General features: G+C 43.2%; 1 non-coding gene across 1 annotated transcript; it reads right to left on the reverse strand.

Moving 5' to 3' along the window:
* Positions 1 to 13,951: 13,951 nt before the first annotated feature.
* LOC136859451 (5S ribosomal RNA) lies at positions 13,952 to 14,070 on the reverse strand. The gene has a single exon (XR_010859014.2). It is a non-coding gene; the product is annotated as a 5S ribosomal RNA (ribosomal RNA).
* Positions 14,071 to 20,770: the final 6,700 nt, after the last annotated feature.

A 20,770-nucleotide genomic window follows, 5' to 3' on the forward strand; every position in this document is an offset into this window, starting at 1 on the left:
AAATTTGCTGGAGTTTTCGTCCCTGGTTCAATCCGGTGGTATCTGAATGTACTGTGTCGGTAGTTTACTGACACGATAAAGAAATCCTGCGAGACAAAATTCCGGCATCTCGGCTTCTCCGAAGTCCGTAAAAGTAGTTAGTGGGACTTAAAATCAATAACATTCTGATTGCCCAACTTTAATTCCTCTCGAAACAGTCATTTTTTATATTATTACTTGCGGTCTCAAGTTGGACTCACGCACTTATGCCAGGTGCCCTTGTTAGAATAGCTGCATATCCTTACTTCATAGTCTCTCACACTTCGAAGAAGGAAAGAGGCATTGTTTTCGGAGAAAATGTCGAAATCTATTATTTATTGAATAATAATGGCCGCCGGCGAGGCCTGATGCAGGTAATTTTTCTAGTAGACGGCCTATAAGCGACCTGTATGTCGGTGAGGATGGCGACCTACCTAAGATGATTACTAACGATAGAGACGGCACACACACCCATTCCCGACCCAGACGAATTAACCAATTAAGGTTAAAATCCTCAACACGTTCGGGAATCGAACCCGGTACATTCTGGACCAAAGGGGAGAACAGTAACCATTTAGACATGGAGCCGGACGTTTGTTGAATAACATTGTACCAGTGTAAATCAATGCCTGTAAGGACATGCGGGAAGAACCGAGAACGTGTTATCTCTTCTAGCAGCCGTAGGCGAGGTCATGGGTGGGTGGGGCTCCACAACACCTGCCAAGGTTGCCTGTCCACTTCTTGTAACCACTATCGAGTGTGCGTAGCCAGCAGAATGTGCTGTGTCACATCTTGTACGCAGATTCTCAGCCACAAACAGATTAAGAGCACCAAAAGAGTATCAAAATTTCAGCAGAATTTTTCTTTTACCTTGTATTGTCCTGCTCCATTGCTCAATGGTCCCTCGGTGCCTTGGATTCGATTCACAACTGGGTCGAAGGATTTGTATCTAGCAGAATAGATGTAGTGGTATGTGCAGTTGTACAACTCTCACAATAATATTTTCCACCACAATAACACGCCGCCCACCCTAATCGCAGGGTCTGCTATGAAGACTGCATATAGGCCGAGTTGGCTGTGCCGTTAGGGGCGCGCAGCTGTGAGCTTGCATCCGGGAGATAGTGGGTTCGCGTCCTACTGTCGGTAGCCCTGAAGATGGTTTTACGTAGTTTCCCATTTTCACACCAGGCAAAAAAAAATGCTGGATTAAGGCCACGGCCGCTTCCTTCCAACTCCTAGCCTTTTCCCAACTCATCGTCGCCATAAGAGCTATGTGTGTCGGTGCGACGTAAAGCCACTAGCAAAAAATCCACATAATTTAAAAATATTCTCCTTCTTCTGCTTTCTTTTGAATCCGTTTACCCTACAGGGTAGGTTTTTCTCTCGGACTTAGCGAAGGATCCCACCTCTACCGCCTCAAGGACAGTGTCCTGGAGCGTGAGACTTCGCGTAGTGGGGATACAACTGGGGACCAGTACCTCGCCCAGGCGGCTTCATCTGTTATGGGATCGGAAGATCGGAAGGGATGGAGAAGGAAGTGGCCGTGGCCTTAAGTTAGGTACTTTACAGAGTTGAATAGCTGCAATCACTTAATGTGGGGCCAGTATCCAGTATTCCGGAGATAGTGGGCACGAACTCCATTGTCGGCAGCCCTGAAGATGGTTTTCCGTGATTTCCCATTTTCACACCAAGCAAATGCTGGCTGGGGCTGTACCTGCATCTGGCGAGCCGAATTTGTCCCTCGGATACTTCCGGCACTAAAAGCCATACGCCATTTCATTTATTTACCATTCTTTCCACTTCCTCAAGTGTAATTTCACTAACATCATTGTCCTCCTCCCAACGAGCTCGGTTGTTCGCAATGTCAATGAGAAGATTTCCTTTCACGGCGAGAATTTTCAAAATATTCCTTCCATCCGCCCATTATTCACTAAGATCTACAACGAGGTGTGTAAGTGCCTAACTCCAAATAAAACTTTCCGTCATTCTCTGTTCTCCCTACTATCATTTTCGGCTGAAAGCCACTAATATCTCGTCCAGTATTGCCGATGAAAAGGCACTTAATTACGAGATTTAAATCACCAGAATAACACCAGAAATTAATATGTGGTATACCTGCTTGTCCAACATGCTAACAAAGAATTCTCAGAAACCAGTAGGAGTGGTATAAAGGTGAACGGAGAGTGCTCCTACAGAACAGTCCGTTTTGCAGATGGCATTGCTTTGCTGGGAAATGATGGAGAGATGCAAGCCGTACTATACCTTGTGAACAACATACTAAAGAATAGGCCTAAATGGCAAAAAACATGTTATGATTTCGTGGGCATATGTAGGTTAAAGAAGAACATCTTCAGACACTTCCCAGAATTACAAGAAAAAAAAACAAGGATTATATAACATGAAGGAGGTCCAGGTCGCACCAGTGGCGTATACAGAGGGCTACTAAGGCTATCAGTGAAGCCCTAACCTCACATGGGAACGATGGAAATCTAAAGCAAATTATAATGTAAGCATTTGACACATTGTTCCATTTACAAAACTGAACGTAATGAGATAAAACGTCGCTCATATTGCTGAGTGCAAGGCATTGGAGAAAGATATTGCAGCCCAGGCTCTACGTCCCTCTCCCCTCGACCTCCTCAGCCGGCTTGCTGCTGAATGAATTATAGGTGCGCGGATCGGGTGGATAGGTGTGGTAGGCTTCGGTCTGTCAGATCGCCACTGCTAACGAAGGAGAGATAGCTGAAAGACTCGAAGTTCTCCGGAAGTTTCCAAATTGACACATGCGTTCCTCATCCTATGTACTGTACTTCCTCACCTCATAATTCTGACTTAATTATACAGATAACAGAGTGCTGATATTTCACTCTCATTTGCTTCTACATACTTGTTGAAAGACACTGCAGGGCTACTCTTATAGGAGTAATATAGTTTTCCTTTTATAGGCAGAGCCCTGCACGGATGTGGATATCCGCGGATTTATCCGCGGTTATCATCGAAGTTAGTGTCTTCGCGGATACAAACTGTATGGCAGTGCGGGTAATTTTGCCGATAGTTTCTAAATAATGATGTTTATTGATTTTCACTCAGGTATGTTACTGTTTTTGCTTGTGGTTACGCGACCCTTGATGTTGGCATGGAAGAATAGTGATATACGTAGAGCCTTGAGACCATAAAGCCGTAAATCTGACCTAGGCCTAACTGTCTCCTGCTCCCAATTAATAGAAGGAAACAACAACGGTCAATACGTCAGTATTTGTCGCACGAGAAAATCCCTCGTAAATCGGTGACTGTAAGGGTTCTGGTGCCAGGTGTCAGGCCTATTGTAATATGTTAATAGATCTATCCGTTTCAATACCTTCAGTGTAATATACTGTATTTAAATATTTACAATATCCGCGGATAACCAATTTGCGGATGCGGAGGGGATGCGGATATAATTCTGTATATCCGCTCAGGGCTCTATTTATAGGTAGATCTGTTAAAACGGAATGCGATCTCCCAGGTTCGCTGTTCTCTTTGGTTGGGTAGGACACCACCACTGATCTCCCGAGGAAGCTAATAAACCAGTGAACGATTGGTACGACTGCCGGTGATGCTGTAAAATTCAAAATGTTAATTTAATAATAGTAATAATGGTTCAAGGCATCTGTATAGGCTTGGTGGTGACGTGATAAACACCCAGTCCCCAAGCCTGGGGGAGAAAAGAGTACGAGCGTTTCGAGTTTGAGAATTGAACAGGGCAAGCATTCTATCCACTTCGCCACAAAGCCGGACTTGAATTTCTGATCAGGTGTTGATTATTGCCAGTAGCAGAGGCCAGGGCAGTAGCTTGTGAAGCAGTCTTGACAACACAGCAAGTTACTCCGTTGGCTATTGCCTGCAGCTCATAACGCTTAAGGCTTGACATTCACTAAACCAACCATCGAAAAGGTGTAACCTATGCCTAGTGGTAGCCCACGTCTTGATCCCAGCATACGACACTGGTTCACACCGTGCTTTACAATAATATTCACCAGTCCTTTTTTCCAATAAGGAATGTTAAGTCCCCGATAGTTCGTTGTAATTCAAACACATTTATTGTAATTGCAACTCACCAAAGCAGGATCACCTAAGATACTGTTTCTAATTCGGGTAATTGTCCTCTTCCTTAAAACCTTAACTTTTTAAGGAAAGAGTCGATAATCCCTAATTATTCCACAGACGTCCGCCTCTGTGGTGTAGTGGTTAGTGTGATTAGCTCCCACCCCCGGAGGCCCGGGTTCGATTCCCGGCTCTGCCACGAAATTTGAAAAGTGGTACGACGGCTGGAACGGGGTCCACTCAGCCTCGGGAGGTCAACTGAGTAGTGGAGGGTTCGATTCCCTCCTCAGCCATCCTCGAAGTGGTTTTCTGTGGTTTCCCACTTCTGCTCCATGCAAATGCCGGGATGGTACCTTAAGACCACGGCCGCTTCCTTCCCTCTTTCCTGTCTATCCCTTCCAATCCCCCCCCCGCAAGGCCCCTGTTCAGAATAGCAGGTGAGGCCGCCTGGGCGAGGTATAGGTCCTCCTCCCCAGTCTTATCCCCCGACCCAAAGTCTCAAGCTCCAGGACACTACCCTTGAGGCGGTAGAGATGGGATCCCTCGCTGAGTCCGAGGGAAAAACCAACCTTGAGGATAAGCAGATTAAGCAGATTATTTCACAGACTCTATGTTGCATTTTAGCTGCAAGATTAATGTATCCACAAACGTTAAAACATTGCGATCATGTATCCTGGACGGTTATTCCCTTAATTTATGATATGCATGTTTAACTAGAATGTTTAGTCAGAAGGGAGGAGTTGAACGCCCTCTTCTTCCGGCTTAAATATATCTGCCTCTATGTTGAAATGAAATGGCGTATGGCTTTTAGTGCCGGGAGTGTCCGAGGACAAATTCGGCTCGCCAGATGCAGGTCTTTCGATTTGAAGCCCATAGCCGACCTGGCCGTCGTGACGAGGATGAAATGATGATGCAGACGACACATACACCCAGGCCCCGTGTCAGCGAAATTTACCAGTTACGGTTAAAATTCCCGACCCCTCCGGGAATCGAACCCGGGACTCCTGTGACCAATGCCCAACACGCTAACCATTTAGCCATGGAGCCGGACTGCATCTATGTTAACAAATAAGAATATCATGGAGTTACCTACGTTCATCTGTTTCTTAGTATATCGTCATTGCGCCTTCAAAAACGATGCTATTATGGCGAAATAGTTGTAATTAGACAGAGCATCATATTCTGTCGTATCATTTTAACTTAGTGTATATTTCTGTGCTTTTGGAATGGTGCTTATTTAAGAAAAAGCTGAAGTTTCCCCGGAGGAAGAGAAGAAACATATCCCACTATATTTTAATTGTATTTTAACGAGCAAATACATGATTTATAGTATTGAAAAGGTGGAATTTCTATCAAATATTTGAAAAAAATAATCACTGTCAATACGGGTCATTAATAATGAAATTTATTTCATGTAATTCATTTTCAATCAACCAGTGGTTCTGGTTCAATCCTGGTCAATGGAAATGTAATATTCAGACTGAAAAGTCATGCTCCAGTAATGCAGATTTCACATAAAACCGTAAGCCTCGTACCTTATGATAAAATATGAAGAGTTACAAACAATTCTTAGTTTTCGTTCCTCATCACTATTATTCCAAACGATCTACAGAATGTAATCTTGCAATTACTGAACACAGAGCATGTATACTTGGGGACAAAACATGACGGCCTCAGTTCGTGGAAGCCAGCTGGAAGTGAGAAATCAATAACACCCTCCACCCTGCTGAGTTCTAAGTGATACTTGTTTGGTTTGGAGAGGTTGCCAAACCACTTTCTTTCACGCTCTCTTCAACCTTTACCCTTTCTTCGTGTCGAGTGTAGTAGAAGTGTTGGCAACTCCGGCTACAGTAAACGCAGTAAATCCTATAAACCGCTAATAGACATTGGGCTGGCGCTGTAGGGTAGTGGTGTGAGAGGAGGTCATCATGTTTTGTCCCAAAGTATAACAGTCTCTAGAGCAGGGCCTCTCAAACGCCCAAAATCTCACGCGTGCAGATAGAGGCGCAAGAGCTCCGTGCACTGTGCATCGCTGCCGCTCGGCATGGCTCGGATCAACGCTTCGTCTCTGGGCTACTCGGCTAAGCTCGGCTCAACTCGCCTATACTCGGCTCAAGTCAGCCCGGATTTGGAGCGCTACGGCGCAAGTGGGGCAGAGGGAGACAGGCGGAGCGAGCGAGACAGGCGTGAGGAAAGAGAAAGTAAGCGCTATTGCTCCAGATCGAGGAGTGGGGGGTCTGCACTCTGGTCAACCAAGCCAAGTCGTCTTTTGCACCGTGCACAGTGCATGCACCACGCGCATAGCACCCTGAGAGGCCCTGCTCTAGAACTTAAATTACTGTCTACTCAAATTTATATTTTTGAGGTTCTTACAGAATATGTTAGTATATAATGTAACATATATACAATATATGACCGTAAAGGGCGATTAATAGTAACACATTTAAGGTATATTAAATTTGAATTTATAGTTAAAAAGGAAGTATAAAATTTGGAACTTTAAGTACTGTACATACAAGTTGTTATTCTATCGTCAGTATAAGAGTTTATAAAAATGTATAACTTAGAGCTAATTTAATACGTTATTAATTATGGAACAATTGTAGATTTATAGAGATTTAAATTGGTATGTTGGTAATTTATGTTATTTTGATTTTTTTACAAGTTGCTTTAACTTACGTCGCACCGACACACATAGGTCTTATGGCGACGAAAGGACAGAAAAGAGCTAGGACTGGGAAGGAAGCGGGTGTGGTCTTAATGAAGGTACAGTCCCAGCATTTGCCTGGTGTGAATATGGATAACCACAGGAAACTATCTTCAGGGCTGCCGACAGTGGGGTTCGAACCCACTATCTCCAGAATACTGGATACTTAAGTGAGTGCAGCTACCGAACTGGGTAATTAGAATAATGAAACTTTTTTTCGCTAGTTGCTTTACGTCGCACCGACACAGATATGTCTTATGGCGAAGATGGGACAGGGAAGGGCTAGGAGTGTGAAGGAAGCGGCCGTGGCATTAATTAAGGTACAGCACCAGCATTTGCCTGGTGTGAAAATGGGAAACCACGGAAAACCATCTTCAGGGCTGCCGACAATGGGGTTCAAACTTACTATCTCCCGAATACTGGAATAATGAAACTAGGTAAATAAAACATAATGCAGTATAAACGTTATATGATGAAGCAAGCTTCCTTCACTAACATCATTGAAGAACATCACGAAAAATGTATTTTAATGAGATGAACGAGAAAAGTTCGTTTGATAAATTTGAGAAAAACTTAAAAATGAAGAACATTTACTTAGCCGCGCGATAGCTGAGTGTCACCAGAACCAACTAGAGTCCATCATCATTCAAGAGTTGGTAATCTTACACCATGTGAGACGTACCTGTTGATTATTGAACCTCATAACTTAGAAAATGGTCATCTCCTGCTCTTCAATTGCCATACTTGCCTTGCAAATGAGCTCCACTTCTTTCTCTCCCTTGATCTTGCAATATTTTATTTTTATTTCTTTTAAATTCAGCCTGTCCTCGCCTGAATGTATCATGATTCTGATTACAACACAGTTTAATTACAAGGACTCACAAAAATGATATCTTAGTGAACTGTGTAATAAGGAATGCATGCTCATACCTGATGAACCCGTCTCGATTCGAGGTCTGAATACATAATGTTGTACGTACCACTGAAAGATCCACACATGTTTAATATGCAATATTAGTTGCTAATGGAAAATTTTATCAACGGGATTGCATTCGGGAGATAGCGGGCAACCCTCAAGATGGTTTTCAGTGCTTTCCCAGTTTCACAGCAGGCAAATGCTGAGGCTGTACCTAAATTACAGTCACGGCAGCTTCCTTCCCACTCCTAGCCCTTTCCTATACTATTGTCTCCATAAGACCTATATGTGTCGGTGCGACAAGAAGACGAGTTTCATTTAACTGGTGCAGTGTCAAAATATCCGAACAGGAAATTGACAGAAATCAGTATCAAAATAACCGCAAGAAATATGTAGCCGAAGTAAATAAGCTACTGTGTCTCAAAATATCTGAGAACTGCACGTAGCTGCACAGGCTTAAATGGACGGGTCAACAAGATCCTCCACTCAGTATTCGTCCTACACAGTATACCACTGATAACACTCTGCCACCGTAATCAGTTCCAACACATCCGCAACTATGTTAGTACATTTTCTTGCTTGTCTTACGTTGTTGGTTCCATCGTGCGAGCACTGGGGCGACCAGCTTGGCGGCAGCAGCTTATAGCTATCTGCCGAACTCTAACGACATGTCAATAATAATAATAATAATAATAATAATAATAATAATAATAATAATAATAATAATAATGTTATTGTTTCCAAGTCCCACTAACAACTTTAACGGTTTTAAGAGACGCCGAGATACCGGAATTTAGTCCCGCTGGAGTTCTTTTACGTGCCAGTAAATATACCAACATGAGGCTGACGTATTTGAACACCTTCAAATACCACTGGACTGAGCCAGGATCAAACCTGTCAAGTTGTGGTCAGAAGGCCAGCGCCTCAACCCTCTGGGCCACTCAGACCGGCAGACGACATGTCGAGTGCTATTTTGCACGCTCTGATTTTTCACTGGTGTATTTGTTTAGTATGCAGATGAAAACTGAGTTGGCTGCGTTGCCAACGGTATCGGTTCTATTTATTTGTTATAACCAGGAATACTTGCATTCTTATGATTTTTATCTAAATAAGTGACTCCCTAAATATTAGGATGGGAAAATAATGATTCCCTAAATCAGCGATGGCCAAAACTTGCACCCCTTACGTGCTATCGCGCTCCAGGAATATGACCATGTCTAACTATACTCCGGGCCACCTTTAGAACAGAATAAAGCGGAAGTAACGTCATTGCCCCGTCACACTCGCCTTGCTTGCCCGATGAACCGGGGCGCGATTGAAAGTTGTACTTCAACACTTCAACACCGCACAGCTCACCAGTTGAAACTTGAGCACATTTAAAGAATCGAGTAGAATCGAGTAATGTGCTAGAATCGGTATACTCGACTCCAGACTCGAGTCCAAGCTACTAGTGTCGCTATCTGTGAACATGTCTTAGAACTATAATCTATTGTACTGGATTCAGGGTCACTCTCAGAATATTTTTGTGATGTGGATTGCAATATGTTTGCTGCTGATGGTTGGTTTCATTGAGTCATCGGTCGTCAATAATTTGATTGTTACGATAATTATTATTATCATCATAGGCAAAATATTTATGACTTACTAACAATCCGTCAACTTGAAAGATAGACACGTAGGACCGAAGATGAGCGTGTGGTGGGGACCTTTTCTAATGTCGATAACGGCAGCGTCCTATTATTATTATTATTATTATTATTATTATTATTATTATTATTATTATTATTATTATTATTATTATTATTATTATTATTATTATTATTATTATTAACTTTATTACTGTGCAGCTTGAAAGTAACCACCAGGGATTTGTTGATAGCTATGAAATATTATTCCCGCGACGTCCTTGTAGGAAAACGTGTAATAATATTGCGCGAAATAATGACAATATTACTGCCAGATAATTTATTGCAAAGATACATGTGTAGGGCGTTCAGAAACATACATGTGCTGTAGTATCACTTATTGTTATTGTCCAACTCGTTGGCTGAATGGTCAGAGTACTAGCCTTCGGATCAGAGGGTCCCGGGTTCGATTCCCGGCCGGTTCGGGGGTTTTAATCGCTTCTGATTAATTCTCCTGGCTCGGGGACTTGGTGTTTGTGTCCGTCCCAACACTCTACTCTTCATATTCACACAACACACTACACTACAAATCACCACAGAAACACGCAGTTCGGTTAGGGGCGCGCGGCTGTGAGCTTGCATCCGGGAGATAGTGGATTCGAATCCCACTGTCGGCAGCCCTGAAGATGGCTTTCCGTGAGTTCCCATTTGCACACCAGGCAAATGCCGGGGCTATACCTTAATTAAGGCCACAGCCACTCCCTTCCACTTCCTACGCCTTTCCTATCATCGTCGCCGTAAGACGGTGTGTCGGTGCGACGTAAAGCAAATAGCAAAAGGAAAAAAAAAGCACTATTTACATCCCACCGCTAATCTTCGACCTTCGCCCAACTTCTAAAGACTACACTCGGTTTTGTTCCTTTGCACAGTCATGTGTTGCAATTATAAATGTCAAAACGGAGGGTGTATCTTGTTCATTGCGTTCATTGTTTAGCTAGAACAGAATGACGTTCTGTCTGATGATTTGCTTCATGTACATACATCACATTCCGGGCGCCTAATCTTAATACCCTACATTATATCTGCCGAAAGTATGATTAAGTATAAACTATTCACCTGTCCCCTCGGACGATTTTAGGCATACCGTGACAGTAAGAAAATGAAATGGCGTATGGCTTTTAGTGCCGGGAGATCCCAAGACGAGTTCGGCTCGCCAGGTGCAGGTCTTTTGATCTGACATCCATAGGTGACCTGCGCGTCGTGATGAGGATGAAATGATGATGAAGCAACACATACACCCAGCCCCCGTGCCGGGGAAATTAATCAATGATGGTTAAAATTCCTGACCCTGCCGGGAATCGAACCGGGACCCCTGTGATCATATCCAACACTCTAGCCATTTAGCTATGGAGCCGGACACCGTGACAGTGATTTTAAATAATAATAATAGTTATGAGTTGGATTCCTTCCTTTTTTCTCTCTGATTAGTGTTATATAGAGGATGGTTGCCTAGTTGTACTTCCTCTTTAAACAATAATCACCATCACCACCACTTTTGCGTCCAACTACGTATATTTTTATGGTTTTAGGAGATGCCGAGGTGACGGAACTTAGTCACCCAGGAGTTCTTTCATGTGCCAGCAATTCTACTGACACGAGGCTGACGTATCTGAGTACCTTGAAATACCACCGGACTAAACCAGTATCGAACATGCCAAGTTGGGCTGAAGGCCAGAGAAGCTATGCTATCATTATTAGAATATAGGGCATATTCAGTGGAGTGGGTGATAGACGCCGTGAATGGATATTTTCATATTTTATTATGCGTATATAGTTGTAGTATTATCTTTCGCAAGTCATCATCAAATTCAGATTATTTATTTTGCTCACTCGTTAAGAATATTTATATCGTACCAGTCTATCGCAGTCCCATAAAACCTCGGCGACCACTTGTACAAATGCTCCATCCATCCAAGAGCAGGCGAGAGAGCGAACGTGTGACGTCATGCTGTCATCGAGTCTTCGCAAGCGAAACGAGCCCGAGCCTGGACTCGAAAGAGTCGAGTACCGCGATTCCAGGCATCACTCGCGCACATCACTAGAATTAATGCATTAACGTGTTCGTATTAGTGGAGTTGCACACCGCCACTGCTGTTTTAAACATAATATGATAGTAACTGCACTCACGTGGTCAAGACGTATACTGAATAAGTATGGCAACTCCGCATTGGATACACCATTGCCGTAACTCGTGCTGACAGAAAGCATGAAAAGCGCACTCTCTTGCCCCTCTCCTACCACGTGACAACACCGTAGACGCAGCCCCTCTCACCCGTGTTTTCCCCTGTAATATACCCTCCCTTCCGTTTTAGTCTGCTCAAAAGGTGTCCCGGAGAAGAGCTCGCCGGCTCTCGCCCCCTCCCCGTTACCTCCTAAGTAAGATTAGATGAAAGTGTGTGAGAAAGACGCAAGTATGCTGATAGTCGCAACAGGCAGAACTAAGAGGATGGCATCTTCCGAATTCTGTGTTGTGAAATCGGAATGATGAAGCAAAACCAGTCTTAACAGCCTTCGTTACTAAAATATCATGACGACAATCTTTTTTTATAGTAACAACACTTTGCACATACGCGCATAGTATATTCACTCCTTTCAGCAAAACAGTCAACACTGTAACATGAGGTGGGACATTTGTTAGTTAATTTACATTACATTTTGATTACACAATACGTTCTCTGGTTGAAACAAGAGGTCGCGATGTACTGTAGTCAAACTCATTGAATTGCTCCAGTTAAAACCGCACGTTTCCAGGGCTTAGACAGTTTCATAGCAGAAACGAAAAAAAGCTCGCACACATAGAATGATGGAAGCGAATATTGATAGAACTTAGCAGTTTGTCTGTGCAGTCGAGGATATTGCTACTGAGGAAATATTTTGTAAAAATCGTACACATTTTAGAATTGCAGAAATATGGCTTTGATCCGGATGTTACGCGGATGATCTATCAGCTGTAGTTGGGAATAATGGGAGACATCCTCATCGAAAAGATAGAAAGGTCTGATAATAAATGGAAGTCAGTCTTGAGTCCTTCGAAGTTCTGGAACCTCTTTGTAAACGAACGGGCTGGCAGGCCGGCAAGGTGACTGAATGTTCTGCTGTTGCGCGACCAGACTGATGCATATGATGATGAAAAACCAGCCTTCACAGCCATCGTTATTAAAGATAACATGATGTCAAAGAAGCGCGGTTGAAAAGGGGGTTTCGCCAGGGTTGCCCTAAATGTTAAACCAGTAGATTAAGGGACTTCCGTAGTATTAACGTAAATAAATGACTCAGTTAACAGTAAGACAACAAAAGAAATGTCACATCTTTTAGGAATAAAACAGATAAACAAATATCTTCCTAAATGTTGAGGGAGGATGATAAGTGACTTTAAATATTGTGGCAGGAAATTAAATTACTCACTAAATGTTGAGGCAGGAAAGTAAAAATCATCTTAAAGGTTCAGGCAGGAATAAATATGACTCCTGAGATGTGAGACAGGAAAACAGCTCTCTAAATAAACCGGGAAATAAATAACCCCTTAAAATATTAAAGCGCCGGGCTGAGTGGCTCAGACGGTTGAGGCGCTAGCCTTCTGATCCCAACTTGGCAGGTTCGATCCTGGTTCAGTCCGGTGGTATTTGAAGGTGCTCAAATACGTCAGCCTCGTGTGGGTAGATTTACTGGCACCTAAAAGAACTCCTGCGGACTAAATTCCGGCATCTTGGCGTCTCCGAAAACCGTAAAAGTAGTTAGTGTGACGTAAAGCAAATAATAATATTATTATTTTTTAAATATTAAAACACGAAAAATAAATTCTTCAAAATTTTGACCTCATTTATGTAAATTCTTGACAATCTGCAGGAAAACTACACGTTTTGTGAAGACCTTGCATAACTTTCTTAGAACTCAACACGTCTTCCTTCCGAGAACGCGGCGCAAGGTCTTCGTGAATCGTTAATTTTTCCTGTTGTTTGTCCTATTTCACATACCATGAACTCTAAAAAGACCATCATGCATTGAAAATCCTTTTCTCTGCATCAGTGGTAGTGTGTTGACCTTCTGATCTCAAGATCAGGGGCTCAAACCCGGCAGATGCAGTGGGATTGATGAAGGATACAAGAAATCCATTCGGTACTCAGCCGTACATCGCCCAAGAGAGCTCCGATTTGTATGTAAAATGGAACATCGACACTGACCCGCAAGCATTCTAAATGGCATCAAATAAAGATGTCTGCAACACGGGAGCTGAGGCATTATTATTATTATTATTACATAGACTTACATCGACTATATTAAGGATACTCATTACATAATAATAATCTCCACTGAGAGAAAAGTAAGTAAGTTAGGGTGTATTCCGCCCGAAGGCAGGTGCGAACCTCCGCAGAGGTGTGCCTGAGCCGGAGTTTACGTGCGGTACGGTGACCAGTTCCTTTCCGCTCCTCCATTCCCGTATTCCCACCAACAGCGCGTGGCAACCCATCCAAATCTTGTCCACGCCCAATGTTGCTTAACTTCGGAGATCTCACGGGATCCGGTGTTTCAACACAGGAATTGAGCCAACGGCACGTGGTGTTCCTAAGCGGTCACCCATCCAAGTACTGACTACGCCCAATGTTGCTGAACTGCGGTGATCGGACGAGAACCGGTGTATTCAACACGGTATGGCCGTTGGCTCCACTGACAAGGGGGCATTCCCTACTCGTCACCACCGATATCGCTCAAATTTATAGAACACGCAGAGCTTGGCTAGAAATGAAAGTACCCGAAGTGGGAACTCCAGATGGCCAAGCGTATGGAAAATAAAAATAAAAATAAAAATGTTGACGCGGCTCTCGCACCGTATAAGCCACTTATGTTAGGGCGCACGACGAGCAGTTGTTGGCGTAGCGGTCAGAGCTTGGGCTAATAATTCGATGGTCGTGGGTTCGACTCCCCGTCTGGAGAATTTTTTTATGTCAACTTTTCTATTACTCACTTTCCAATAACGCAAAGAGGTGAATAATTCATTTTATTTATTTATATGCAAAAGGCATAGAAAAGGTAAAACATTGGGATTTCATTGTCAGACTTTTTTCTACCTGCGCCGTGAATCTATTGTTTGTGTACAGCCGTCAGGAGCAACCTTCACTTGTCAGGTGAAAATGAATCTTACAGCGAAACGGCTATTCACGTTTATGGCACATTCCCCAAGAAGGGGAGATGGCCAGTAACGGAGAAAAAAGAAGAATTTCTGTTTGAACACGTCGGGAAAGTTCGCAACTCCAAATTTTCTACAATTGTGCGCTCTTTATAAAAATGACGACCTATATGCCTATACATAAATATGAATAGAATGAATAATATAAAAATTGAGAAAAATATTCTCCACTCGGGGAGTCGAACCTACGACCATCGAAATACTTGCCCAAGCATTTGCCCCTACGCCAACTACCGCTCGGGGTGCGCTCTTACGTAAGTCGCTTATACGGTTCGAGAGCCGCGTCAACATTTTTATTTGTGTTTTTATTTTCTATGCGCTTGGCCGTCTGGAGTTCCCACCTCGGGTACTTTCATTTCTAGCCAAGCCCTGCGTGTTCTATAAATTTGAGCGAAATCGGTGCTGACGAGTAGGGAATGCCCCCTTGTGAGAAAACGTTGCCTAATATTCGTTGAGTGCATTCAGCGGGGATATCTTTAACGCAACAGTTGGTATATTCCTGAAAGTGTGTTACGATGACAGGGACGAAGCCGAAGGGGGGCTACAGGGGGCTAGAAACTTCCACCACCATGGATTTTTTACGAAAGAAAGTAAACAGAAACTGACAATAAACAAGTGAAAGTCGACTCAAAGAGTTGGCTCTTTTGATTATTCATAGAGACAAATTTGTAAAATCAACAGTTCTTGAATCTATTATCTAAGAAACTTTGAAAGTTGGATTTTAGATTGTAATATGAACATATCATTCGCCGTAAAACTATTTACTTTGATCATATTGTTCTTGTTCTTTATTTTAATGTAAGATTTTTTAATGTACCGGTACTGCAATCTGAACATAATTCACTTGTATCAGTGTCGTGCATGCGCGCACCAGACCCGCACAAGCACCTTCATTCTGTTCTATCATTATTTTGTAACAATCCCCCCCCCCCCCCTATCGGGCCACTGTACGTTGACTATCTAGCTCATCACCCCAATGACGAGTTCGGTATAAGATTACCAGGCACTTCAACAAATTAGCAGTTGTCTATTGCCACAATATTATTGTTTTCGGATTATCACACCTACGTGCACTTGTCTTCATTCAAATTCATCAGAATAATGCATCCTACTTTATAGCTCCTTTCCTCTAATATCGTGCTTCAGATGTCTTCAATAATATGGTACAGTGTTTTTCTGTTGAAGTCGGCAACCGACATATTTTGTAGTCTGCAACCCAAAGAGTTTAACTGCACAAAGTAAACAACTATATTTCCGCGCAGAAAGTGTTGTTCTCGATACAGGTTACTAGTACGCATCTATTTGATTTTCAAATAATAATAAAAATATCGTCGCCATAAGACCTACAGTATCTGTGTCGGTGCGACGTAAAGCCACTAGCAGAAACAAAAATTAATAATAATAATAATAATAATAATAACAATAATAATAACAATAATAATAATAATCACAGAGCTCGATAGCTGCAGTCGCTTAAGTGCCGCCACTATCCAGTATTCGGGAGATAGTGGGTTCGAACCACACTGTCGGCAGCCCTGAAGACGTTTTTCCGTGGTTTCCCATTTTCACACCAGTCAAATGCTGTGGCTGTACCTTAATTAAGGCCACGGCTGCTTCCTTCCCACTCCCAGCACTTTCCTATCCCATCGTCGCCATAAGACCTATCTGTGTCGGTGCGACGTAAAGCAAATAGTAAAATAATAATAATAATCATGTCCACCTCTGTGTTGTAGTGGTTAGTGTGATTCGCTGCCACCCCCGGAGGCTCGGGTTCCATATCTGGCTGTGCCACGAAATTTGAAAAAAGTTGTACCAGGGCTGGAACGGGATCCACTCAGCCTCAGGAGATCAACTGAGTAGAGGGGATTTCGATTCCCTCCTCAGCCACCCTCGAAGTGCCTTCCCATGGTTTCGCACTTCTCCGCGCAAATTCCGGGATGGTACCCCACTTAAGGCCACGGCCGCTTCCTTTCCTCTTCCTTGCTTATCCATTCTAATATTCCCATCCCCTCACAAGGCACCTGTTCAGCGTAGCAGGTGAGGCAGCCTGGGCGAGGTAGTGGTCTTTCTCCCTTGTTGTGTTCCCGGACCCAAATTCTCACGCTCCGGGACACTGCCCTTGAGGTGGTAGAGGTGGGATACCTCCCTCAAGCAGGCAACGGAAGCGGATGTGCTGAGTGGAGTGTGCAGGGTAATGATTGGAGGAGAACAGTATAGGGCCGCGATACGATGGTGGCAATGGCGAATGAAGATGAAAACAACTGAGAAAATGGAGTGTAAGGGAGATCTATGGACGATGGGAGAGATGGTTTTGGTGGCAGCTGTGGGAACGACGCTGATAGTTATTGGGGGCGTGGAACTATACCCCGCCCCAAATGCTAGTGGCAATATGAGCTGGCACGATATTGAGACTATTAAAGAGAAGGTGAAAGAGGCGGTGAAGGAAGTTTGCCCTATAGAGCAATTAATGGACCTGATCCAGAACCAGACCAAGGAATCTGAAGATATGAAGAGATGGATAAAAGATAAAACAGGAGAGACAATAGCAAAGATAGGAAGTAATGAAGCAGAAATAGTGAAATTGAAATATAAAGTTAACAATTTGGATGTGGAGGTGGAGAAATTGAAGAAAGTAGAGGCGAACTGCTGTCAGGAGCGTATGAAGAAAAGCATATTCTTATATGGAGTGAAGGATGATGTAAAAGAGGCTACAGTAGATCTCATATATAAGGCGATTGAAGTTATACAGAATAAGATGAAGATCAACTTCAGCGAAGTGGATATCGACGATGCTGAAAGGGTAGGACAAGTGAAAGGGAATAGGCCTGAGCCATGTATTTCATATTCCCTCCCCTCTTATACTATTTATTGTGCCTGTTTTAATGTTTTTCAATTTTTATGCATTATTGTGTTTTTCGCCCGTTGTCCCTTTGGGCAAATAATAATAATAAATTATTCCTAAAAGATGGTCCCAGGGTAAAGGAACCTTTTCCGCCCTGGGAACGGCCCGACCTGTGCTGCCTCCCCTTTGCTTTCCCTCCCGTACCCCTGCGGATGCGCCGAGCTCTTTCACGCAGCCTGTCCGTGTCGCCTTGCGTCACGTGGTCTCGCGTCACGGCTACTCTTGGCCAGGCCGTGCGGCCTGGCTGGGAGCAAGTGTCATTCTTGCCTCGCTCTCTGACTTGAGCATCTCACGCACCCGCCTTCGAACCCCGGACCGCTAGGGGTATGGGAGGTAAGCACCTAAAACTTGCTTAACAGTTACAGACGATGGGAGGACATTATTTGATTGTAAACCACTGAATAGGCGCTGGAGTTGTTTCAAGGTATTATAAAGCAGAGTTGCTTCCAAATCGTAAAGTATGTGTGAACCCCTTGGGACTGTTTATTGCAGTCTTACTGCAACTTAACTTATTGGGTGTTTGTGCCCTTAGTGGTTGAAAGTATATAGACGTATATGGTACCATGGTATGTCATGTTAAGGGAAATTTGCGCTCCTCCTTGAGCCACCTGAAGTGGCGCTTTATAAATAAGCCTTATCTAGAATTACCTTTTACACTGTTCTTTGGTGATGAACTGTGAACAGGGCTGGATCCCTGTAAATTACAATAGGGCACGTGTCGGAGGAACCTGAGTGATGTTGGTTTTTAAATATTTTAATCTTTTTTTACTTTTCTTGGTGTTTACCTATTTTGTTTAATAAACTTGTTAACCTGATTTCCTCGGGTATCTGTGTTCTTGCCCTCTGGGTGGTACTATATCCTCGCAAAGTCCAGATCCTATGGAGGCCGCACCTTCTGTAGGTTTTGCCAGTGATAATTCACGGTACAAGGCCAATCAGAGTGAAGTTGCTATCAACTTTGATGTCGGAGTTTATCGTGAGGAATGCGGACAATCTGCAAGGCGAAAACATACGGGTGAAAAGAGACGTGGGGAGTGAACGCAGTAAGGGCATTAACACTTAAGAAGGCATCTATGGAGAGCAAGACACCAAGGAATAAGACCGCGTATCAGGGGCCAACAGCTGAGTGTATCTAACGGCAGATGGGTGAGACGTTGGCCGATAGTGAAGCTGCAGCAGATTGATGAGAATCGAATCGAAAGCGAGAAGAACTTATGGAAACAAGGCAAGACGACAGGCGGGCTGCTGAGCATGCAGAGCGGGGCGGCGAGGCAAGAAGTAAAGTAAAGCTGTTGAGGATAAAGAGGGCAAGGTGCGCTCCAGAGTACAAAACAGGAAGAATTGGAAGTAGAAGAGGATAGGGCCACAATAAGGAGAAGCAAAAGTAGGGGAGAAAATGGGGAGGGGTGGCAGGGTAAGTTATAGACTGGAAGATAGGATTCATAAATATTGAAGGATTATTAAATAGGTAATGAGGAAGTTATAAAAACGGTGTGAAGTTTCGACATTGTGGCGTTCCTAGAAACGCGGCTTGAAAACGGGAAGGGGATAAAATGGGAAGGGTATGAGGTTAAGTATAAATCCAAAAGAAAATTGCACGGAAAGTGTAGAATAACGGGAAGAATAGTGTTATTAATAAAAGAAGAGATCAGTGAACTAATAGAGGGCATCGAAAATCAAATGGAAGAGGTACTCTGGATCAGGTTTGGTATGGGGAAGGTACAAGCGAGAGAAAAAAGATATGTTTGGCTTTTTCATATAGTCACTCCCAGAACTCTGCTTACGCTAACGAAAAATTCTTTAAGGAATTATTACTAGAAAGAAGTATCATAAAAGGGAAATTTGATGAAGATGGAATGTTGCTATTTGGGGAATGGAACGCTAGAATAGGAGAACTGTGCCCGGTATACAGCAAAGAAGACGAGATGACAATGAGGGTAGGAAGACGAAATGCAGATAAAGAAAGGAATGGTTATGAATCAAAGCAGTTGGAATTATCTGCCGCAGGGAAATTTTATATTTTGAATGGTTGTTGGGAAGGAGATAGGAGGTAAGCTGACATTCACTGCAGGACAAGGTGGGTGTGTGATGATTTCGAGAGACATGTTAGAGAAAATCAAAAAGATGGAGGTGGGTGACTGGGTGAAATCTCTTCATGCGCCGGTATGGGTGATGAACGAGGATGGGGAGGAAAGGAGGTGTATCGAGAAGGGCAAGAGTTATACTAAATACAGATGGACGAAAAAAGGCAAAACAGAAATTAGAAACACTCATAGAAAAAAGAGATGGATTTAATTAGGTGTGGGTGGGAAGAGGCCTTAAAAGAAGGTAATATTGACAGAGCGTTAGAATTAATTGAATACCCAATTAAAAGGGTAGCACAGGTGGATAGATTCACGAGGAGAAAGAAGAGGGGTGAAGAAGGTTGGTACAACAAAGAGTACAAAGAATTAAGGAAATTAGTTATGGAGGCAGTAAAATAATTTAGAAAGAATGGATGGAGTAAAGAAAGAATAGCGTTTTGTAACCTACGAAATGAATACAAGTTGAAAAGTGCCGAGGTGAAGAAAATTTGGATGAAAGAACAAGCCGAGTTAATAAATAGAGTGTAAGATGAATCAAACTGAGAAGGTATGAGACAGAGTAAATAAAATTAATAAGGGAGGGAAGAGGGTTGCCAAACCAAATATTGATTAATGATTACGACCACTGGCTAAACTGTTCCCGAGAATTATTAGGGTGAGAAGTCAAATGGAGTCAGAGGGAGAGGGAATTGGCCTTAGGGAGAATCATAAAGGTTCGAATTCAGGAACTTGATAAAGAGATTTCAAGAGGAACAGTGATAAGGGTGATGGGTAAACTTAGAAGTATAAGCGGGAGGAAGTAGTGGTATTAACCACGTTTTTTTGGAAGGAAATAGGCAAGTACGAACAGATGATAGAGGGCCTAGTTAACCTTTCTAACAGGATCTTCAAAGGGGGAAAGATATCCAGTATTCGGGAGATAGTATGTTCGAACCCCACTGTTGGCAGCCCTAAAGATGGTTTTCAGTTGTTTCCCATTTTCACACCAGGCAAATGCTGGGGCTGTACCTTAATTAAGGCCACGGCCGCTTCCTTCCCACTCCTAGCCCTTTCCTGTCCCATCGTCGACATAAGACTTATCCGTGTCGGTGCGACATAAAGCAACTAGCAAAAAAGGGGGAAAATACCCAAAAGAATGAGAAGTTGGGGTAATATGCCCAATATATAAAAAGAAAGGTAATAAACATTTA

Source organism: Anabrus simplex, chromosome 1, assembly GCF_040414725.1.
Source record: "Anabrus simplex isolate iqAnaSimp1 chromosome 1, ASM4041472v1, whole genome shotgun sequence".
NCBI classification, from domain to species: Eukaryota; Metazoa; Arthropoda; class Insecta; order Orthoptera; family Tettigoniidae; genus Anabrus; species Anabrus simplex.